Below are 6,699 nucleotides of genomic sequence, written 5' to 3'. Positions count from 1 at the left end.
TAGTGAGAGCAATGTGATTGAACACGCTTTATTATTTTTGATAGGTTTCAGAGTAGCAGCCGTGTTAGTCTGTATTCGCAAAAAGAAAAGGAGGACTTGTGGCACCTTAGAGACTAACCAATTTATTTGAGCATAAGCTTTCGTGAGCTACAGCTCACTTCATCGGATGCATTTCCACTGAATGCCTCTGATGAAGTGAGCTGTAGCTCACGAAAGCTTATGCTCAAATAAGTTGGTTAGTCTCTAAGGTACCACAAGTCCTCCTGTTCTTTTTATTATTTTTGAAACTCTTGGTTTAACACTTTGTTATACAGCGGGTGCTCAGGGTAGGGTGCGGGGTCTGGGAGGGAGTTAGGGGACGGGAGGGTGCTCAGGGTAGGGTGCGGGGTCTGGGAGGGAGTTAGGGGACGGGAGGGTGCTCAGGGTAGGGTGCGGGGTCTGGGAGGGAGTTAGGGGACGGGAGGGCGCTCAGGGTAGGGTGCGGGGTCTGGGAGGGAGTTAGGGGACGGGAGGGCGCTCAGGGTAGGGTGCGGGGTCTGGGAGGGAGTTAGGGTGCGGGAGGGCGCTCAGGGTAGGGTGCGGGGTCTGGGAGGGAGTTAGGGGATGGGAGGGCGCTCAGGGTAGGGTGCGGGGTCTGGGAGGGAGTTAGGGGACGGGAGGGCGCTCAGGGTAGGGTGCGGGGTCTGGGAGGGAGTTAGGGGACGGGAGGGCGCTCAGGGTAGGGTGCGGGGTCTGGGAGGGAGTTAGGGGGCGGGAGGGCGCTCAGGGTAGGGTGCGGGGTCTGGGAGGGAGGTGGGGGGCGGGAGGGCGCTCAGGGTAGGGTGCGGGGTCTGGGAGGGAGGTGGGGGACGGGAGGGCGCTCAGGGTAGGGTGCGGGGTCTGGGAGGGAGTTAGGGGACGGGAGGGCGCTCAGGGTAGGGTGCGGGGTCTGGGAGGGAGTTAGGGGACGGGAGGGCGCTCAGGGTAGGGTGCGGGGTCTGGGAGGGAGTTAGGGGACGGGAGGGCGCTCAGGGTAGGGTGCGGGGTCTGGGAGGGAGTTAGGGGGCGGGAGGGCGCTCAGGGTAGGGTGCGGGGTCTGGGAGGGAGTTAGGGGGCGGGAGGGCGCTCAGGGTAGGGTGCGGGGTCTGGGAGGGAGTTAGGGGACGGGAGGGCGCTCAGGGTAGGGTGCGGGGTCTGGGAGGGAGTTAGGGGACGGGAGGGCGCTCAGGGTAGGGTGCGGGGTCTGGGAGGGAGTTAGGGGACGGGAGGGCGCTCAGGGTAGGGTGCGGGGTCTGGGAGGGAGTTAGGGGACGGGAGGGCGCTCAGGGTAGGGTGCGGGGTCTGGGAGGGAGGTGGGGGGCGGGAGGGCGCTCAGGGTAGGGTGCGGGGTCTGGGAGGGAGGTGGGGGGCGGGAGGGCGCTCAGGGTAGGGTGCGGGGTCTGGGAGGGAGTTAGGGGACGGGAGGGCGCTCAGGGTAGGGTGCGGGGTCTGGGAGGGAGGTGGGGGGCGGGAGGGCGCTCAGGGTAGGGTGCGGGGTCTGGGAGGGAGTTAGGGGACGGGAGGGTGCTCAGGGTAGGGTGCGGGGTCTGGGTGGGAGTTAGGGGACGGGAGGGCGCTCAGGGTAGGGTGCGGGGTCTGGGTGGGAGTTAGGGGACGGGAGGGCGCTCAGGGTAGGGTGCGGGGTCTGGGAGGGAGTTAGGGGACGGGAGGGCGCTCAGGGTAGGGTGCGGGGTCTGGGAGGGAGTTAGGGGACGGGAGGGTGCTCAGGGTAGGGTGCGGGGTCTGGGAGGGAGTTAGGGGACGGGAGGGCGCTCAGGGTAGGGTGCGGGGTCTGGGAGGGAGTTAGGGGACGGGAGGGCGCTCAGGGTAGGGTGCGGGGTCTGGGAGGGAGGTGGGGGGCGGGAGGGCGCTCAGGGTAGGGTGCGGGGTCTGGGAGGGAGTTAGGGGACGGGAGGGCGCTCAGGGTAGGGTGCGGGGTCTGGGAGGGAGTTAGGGGACGGGAGGGCGCTCAGGGTAGGGTGCGGGGTCTGGGAGGGAGTTAGGGGACGGGAGGGCGCTCAGGGTAGGGTGCGGGGTCTGGGAGGGAGTTAGGGTGCGGGAGGGCGCTCAGGATGGGGGTGCGGGAGGAGGCTCAGGGCTGGGGCAGGCAGGAGGTGCAGAGCACTTACCCGGGGCCCTGGCTTGCAGCTCTGAAGCCCCATTCGGAATGCGGCCCTGCTCCCCACGGGCCGGAGGACTCAGGGCTGCCCCCGCCCCCCTTTTCTTCCTCCGGCGGTGCTCCTCCTGCCGCGCCCCCCAATCGATCGTCTTGCGCACCCCCTGAGGTGTGCACACCCCACTTTGGAGACCACTGTTTCTAATGTAACCCTTGGTGCCGCTGGAATTTACTCAGTCAGGAGCCCGGCCACCCGTGCTGACCCCAGTAGCCCTATGCAGCACTAGGGGGCACTGTGCTGCAGGGAGCAGGGTGGGGGCTCTGCAGGGGGCGCTCTCCCCTGAGGCCAGTGCTGACCCCAGTAGCCCTATGCAGCACTAGGGGGCACTGTGATGCAGGGAGCAGGGTGGGGGCTCTGCAGGGGGCGCTCTCCCCTGCGGCCAGTGCTGACCCCAGTAGCCCTATGCAGCACTAGGGGGCACTGTGATGCAGGGAGCAGGGTGGGGGCTCTGCAGGGGGCGCTCTCCCCTGCGGCCAGTGCTGACCCCAGTAGCCCTATGCAGCACTAGGGGGCACTGTGATGCAGGGAGCAGGGTGGGGGCTCTGCAGGGGGCGCTCTCCCCTGTGGCCAGTGCTGACCCCAGTAGCCCTATGCAGCACTAGGGGGCACTGTGATGCAGGGAGCAGGGTGGGGGCTCTGCAGGGGGCGCTCTCCCCTGCGGCCAGTGCTGACCCCAGTAGCCCTATGCAGCACTAGGGGGCACTGTGATGCAGGGAGCAGGGTGGGGGCTCTGCAGGGGGCGCTCTCCCCTGCGGCCAGTGCTGACCCCAGTAGCCCTATGCAGCACTAGGGGGCACTGTGATGCAGGGAGCAGGGTGGGGGCTCTGCAGGGGGCGCTCTCCCCTGCGGCCAGTGCTGACCGCAATGCCCTGCAATGATAGGGGCTGCTGTGCTGCAGGCAGTGGTGGAGGGGCACGATAGGGGATGCTTCCCCGGTGCCGCGCTAGGGGGCGCTGTGCTGCTGGAGCGGCTGTCTTATGGCTGAGGGGTAAAACTGAAGCAGGGTCTTGCCAGGCTAAACTGGCAGCGGCTCGACAGCTGGTGGGGGTTGGTCTGCCCCTTTAAAGGGCAATGCCCCCATGCATCCCTGCGAGCTGCAGTGCAGCTTCAGTCTGGCCAGGCTGCCCTCCCCTTTCCAGCAAGGGTCTGCCCCCCTGAGAGGGGCAAAGGCACAGGCAACAGAGCACAGTGGTAGGGCTGTGGGTCAGTGACCCCTGTGGCCTCAGCTTGGGGGCAGAAGGAGCCTGGCTCCGGATTCTCACCCCATCCCTCTCTGCAGCAGCGTCTCTGCCTGGCCCTTGGGATGGATGGTTTGTCCGCCAGGCCCTGCCCCTCGGGGCGCTGGGTGGGCAGCAGGCCTAGGACACAGGCCTGGCCTAGTTTCCAGCCCTCCCCTGGCCAGCGACCCTAGAGCTGGGGCAGCCCAGCCCCCACTGCCTGCTCAGTGCACTGGACCCCTCAGGCCTCAAGGCCCTTGTGGCCTCCCTGGGTGCGGTCCTCTGAGTGTGGGCTCTCACTGGGGCTGGAATGGGCCCAGGCCTGGGATTTAGACCCTCCTCAGCCCCCCACCAGAGCACAGTGGGAGCTGGTGGCAGGGCACTGTCCATCCTCCTTAGCACCCAGCCCGAGGGGGGGCTATTCCAGCAAGTAGGGGAGCAGCAGGAGAGGGGGAGCCTCCTGCAGCCACTCCCCTCAAACTGCCCCCCATGTCCACCCCCTCCCCGGGCAGGACCCTTCCTTGACTCAACACCCTCCCCGCTCCATGGGTTGTCTGGCTGGCTCAGACTGGCAGGGTGGGGCGGCAGGAGGCCTGCCGCCGGCTTGCAGGGTATTTTGGGCTGGGCAGGCCAGCAGGTTATTTTGGGGATGCTTTGGGCTGATCCATTTTCGGTAGCACTGAGCTCTGCCCCTCCCCCCACCGCACACGTGAGAGCAGTGACTCGGGGGGGGGGGCCCTCGGGCCCCTCCCTTCTCCCCATATGGGCAGAGCTGGGGAGTCCAAGAGGGGGACAGCCAGCTCGGATGCGCCCCCTTGTGGCAGCGCATTCTGATTCCCCCTAGTGATCGATACCCCCTTCCCGCCTGGCAGGGACAGATGGGAGGCATTGCCCCATGTGCTTGGTGGCCCATGATCACCATGCCAGCAGAGCCAGGGCTGGAAGGTTAGCCCTGCTGGGCACAGTTTCATCTCCTGGGTGGGTCCTTTCACTCTGAGCCGGCTGCAGGGCCGTAGGGCTGGGAGGAATGGGGCAGGGCGGGTGCTGAGGGTCAGGGAGGTGAAATCCTCATCCTGGAAAAATGTGGGTTTCATCCCCCAATTTCCGCCTGTGTCTGAGGAGTGGAACCTGGTTGGACTCTGGGAAATGGGCAGGGGAGAGCGGCCCTGGGATGGTGGCTGGTGAGCTGCTCTCCCGTGCCAGTAACAGGAGAGGCTTTGCAGAATCCCTGCCAGGTGCAGTGCCAGGCGTGGACCAGCAGAGGTGTTGGGGGGCACTGCCAGGGCCCAGGGGGAGCCCAGGATGGGCTAGCTGGGGGGCTGATGGTTGGCACTGAGGGGCATTGGCAGATTGGGGGGTGCTGAGGGGCACCGCCAGAGCTGGGCAGGCAGTGCTGGGCTTGCAGGGTAGGGCAGGAGCTGAAATAAATAACTGGCTCTCAATCCTGCACCTGGCAAATCCCCAGCCACAGGCACAGGGTGGGGCCAAGCCTGCGAGAAGCAGCAGGGTAAAGGCAGGGCTGAGTGGGCTGGGTTTGCTGCAGATTCACAAACCTCTCCTGAGTTTGCCAAATCCCTGAGCCCCCCCTAGCCACATTCGCTTCATCAGGAGGCCCCCCCTGCGATCTAGAACTAGAACCACTGTCCACACACCAATGATGGACCTGGACCAGCCCTGCCCACCCCCAATCTGCTCCTCTGCCAGCCTGATTGGCTGGCCTGGCCAGCTCCTGAAGGGGCAGCTCTCCGGAGGGTTCTCACCTGGCACTAAGCTTGGTGCATGGGCCGGGCCATGCTCCCACTCCAGGCTATGTGGGGGGTGGTATTTGAGCCAAACTGAGACCCTTTGGCCCTGAGGAAACCAGAGAAGGGAGCGGGAGCTATGGCAGTGAGGGAAGTGAAGGGGAAATAACCACAGATGCTATGGAGACGGCCACAGGCCTGCGGTGTGTTAGCGGAGCTGGAGACCCCATGACAGCAGGGGCTGCAGGTTAGGAATGAGGGGCACTGGCAGAGCCAGGGGGTGGGGAAGGTCAGGGCAGAGGGATAGCTCAGTGGTTTGAGCATTAGCCCCCTAAACCACGGGTTGGGAGTTCAATCCTTGAGGGGGCGATTTAGGGATCTGGGCCAAAAATGGGGCTTGGTCCTGCTTTGAGCAGGGGGTTGGACTAGAACCTCCTGAGGTCCCTTCCAACCCTGAGATTCTAGGATTCTATGAATAGCAGGGGGCTACGGGTAGGGATTGAGGGGCACTGTCAGAGCTGTTCGTGGGTAGAGCAGGACTGTGGTAGCAGGGGCGGTGGGGCGAGCAGCCCCATAACATGGGTTGGAAAATGCTGCACCGGAGAACGAGCAGGTTTCTCTGGTGGTGAACAAAGGGGAGTTTCTGGGGAGGCTGCACACTCTGGCAGATTGTGGGATGAGTGACAGGCTGTTACAATGACCCTGTGAGCAGCTGTGATGGTTTAGGTCCTGCTGGTCCCCAGAGCCAGCTGCACCCAGCAGCTCAGCTCCACGCACTTGGAAAATTGGTTGTAATTAAGCGGTTATTGGGCCCTGATCCAGCCCCGGGCAGGTTGGTGGGAAGGTGGGGCCTGATCCAGGTCTCTGGATGCAGGGGGGTGGTGGGATGAGGGGGATGGTCGGGCTCGTCTGGGTGTTGATGGGGCATTTTGCCATTGATTTCAGTGAGGCAGGCTTGAGCACCGTGCTATGCGTGGGGACTGTCGTCCTTGGCTGGCTGCAGCTTAGGAAGCTCACGGGCTCTTCCAGAGGCGGCAGCGGAGCAGAGGTTTCCTGTAGCTCCAGTGATTGGGCCCCGTGTTGGGAGCCATGGGGCCTGGGTTCTTGGCACCAGGGGCGAGTTTATTTTGGCGGGGGCATCTGATCCTAGTTCATGTTACCGCAGGGGCCTGCTCTCCAGCAGTCCTGGTCCTGGTGGGCTGAAACAGGAGTTTGCCTCCCTGCTAAGAGCCAGGTGTTCAGTGGTCAGCGCCAGATTTCCGAGGTCCCAAGTGCTTTGTTTCCTGGTGCTCGGCTGGGGCTGTCTGTGATCGGGACGAGGCACAGGGCTGGCACTTGGCACTGGGGGTTGGTTTTCCAGTTTGATTTCTGGAGTAGAGTCAAATGGCAGGAGCCTCTCCCAGTTGGGCTGGAATCGGGGGAGGGAGGGCTGCATGAAAGAGGGCAAAGGAACAGTTAAGGAGGGTGAGGACGCTGCAGAGAAGCTCCCTGATTTCCCTGTGCCAGCCTTCAGCACAGCGGGGGTGGGAGATGACTGGGCCCCGG

The sequence above is a fragment of the Eretmochelys imbricata genome, chromosome 18 (genome assembly GCF_965152235.1).
Source record: "Eretmochelys imbricata isolate rEreImb1 chromosome 18, rEreImb1.hap1, whole genome shotgun sequence".
NCBI lineage: Eukaryota > Metazoa > Chordata > Testudines > Cheloniidae > Eretmochelys > Eretmochelys imbricata.
The sequence above is the reverse complement of the archived record's forward strand: the minus strand, read 5'-3'. Positions refer to the sequence as shown.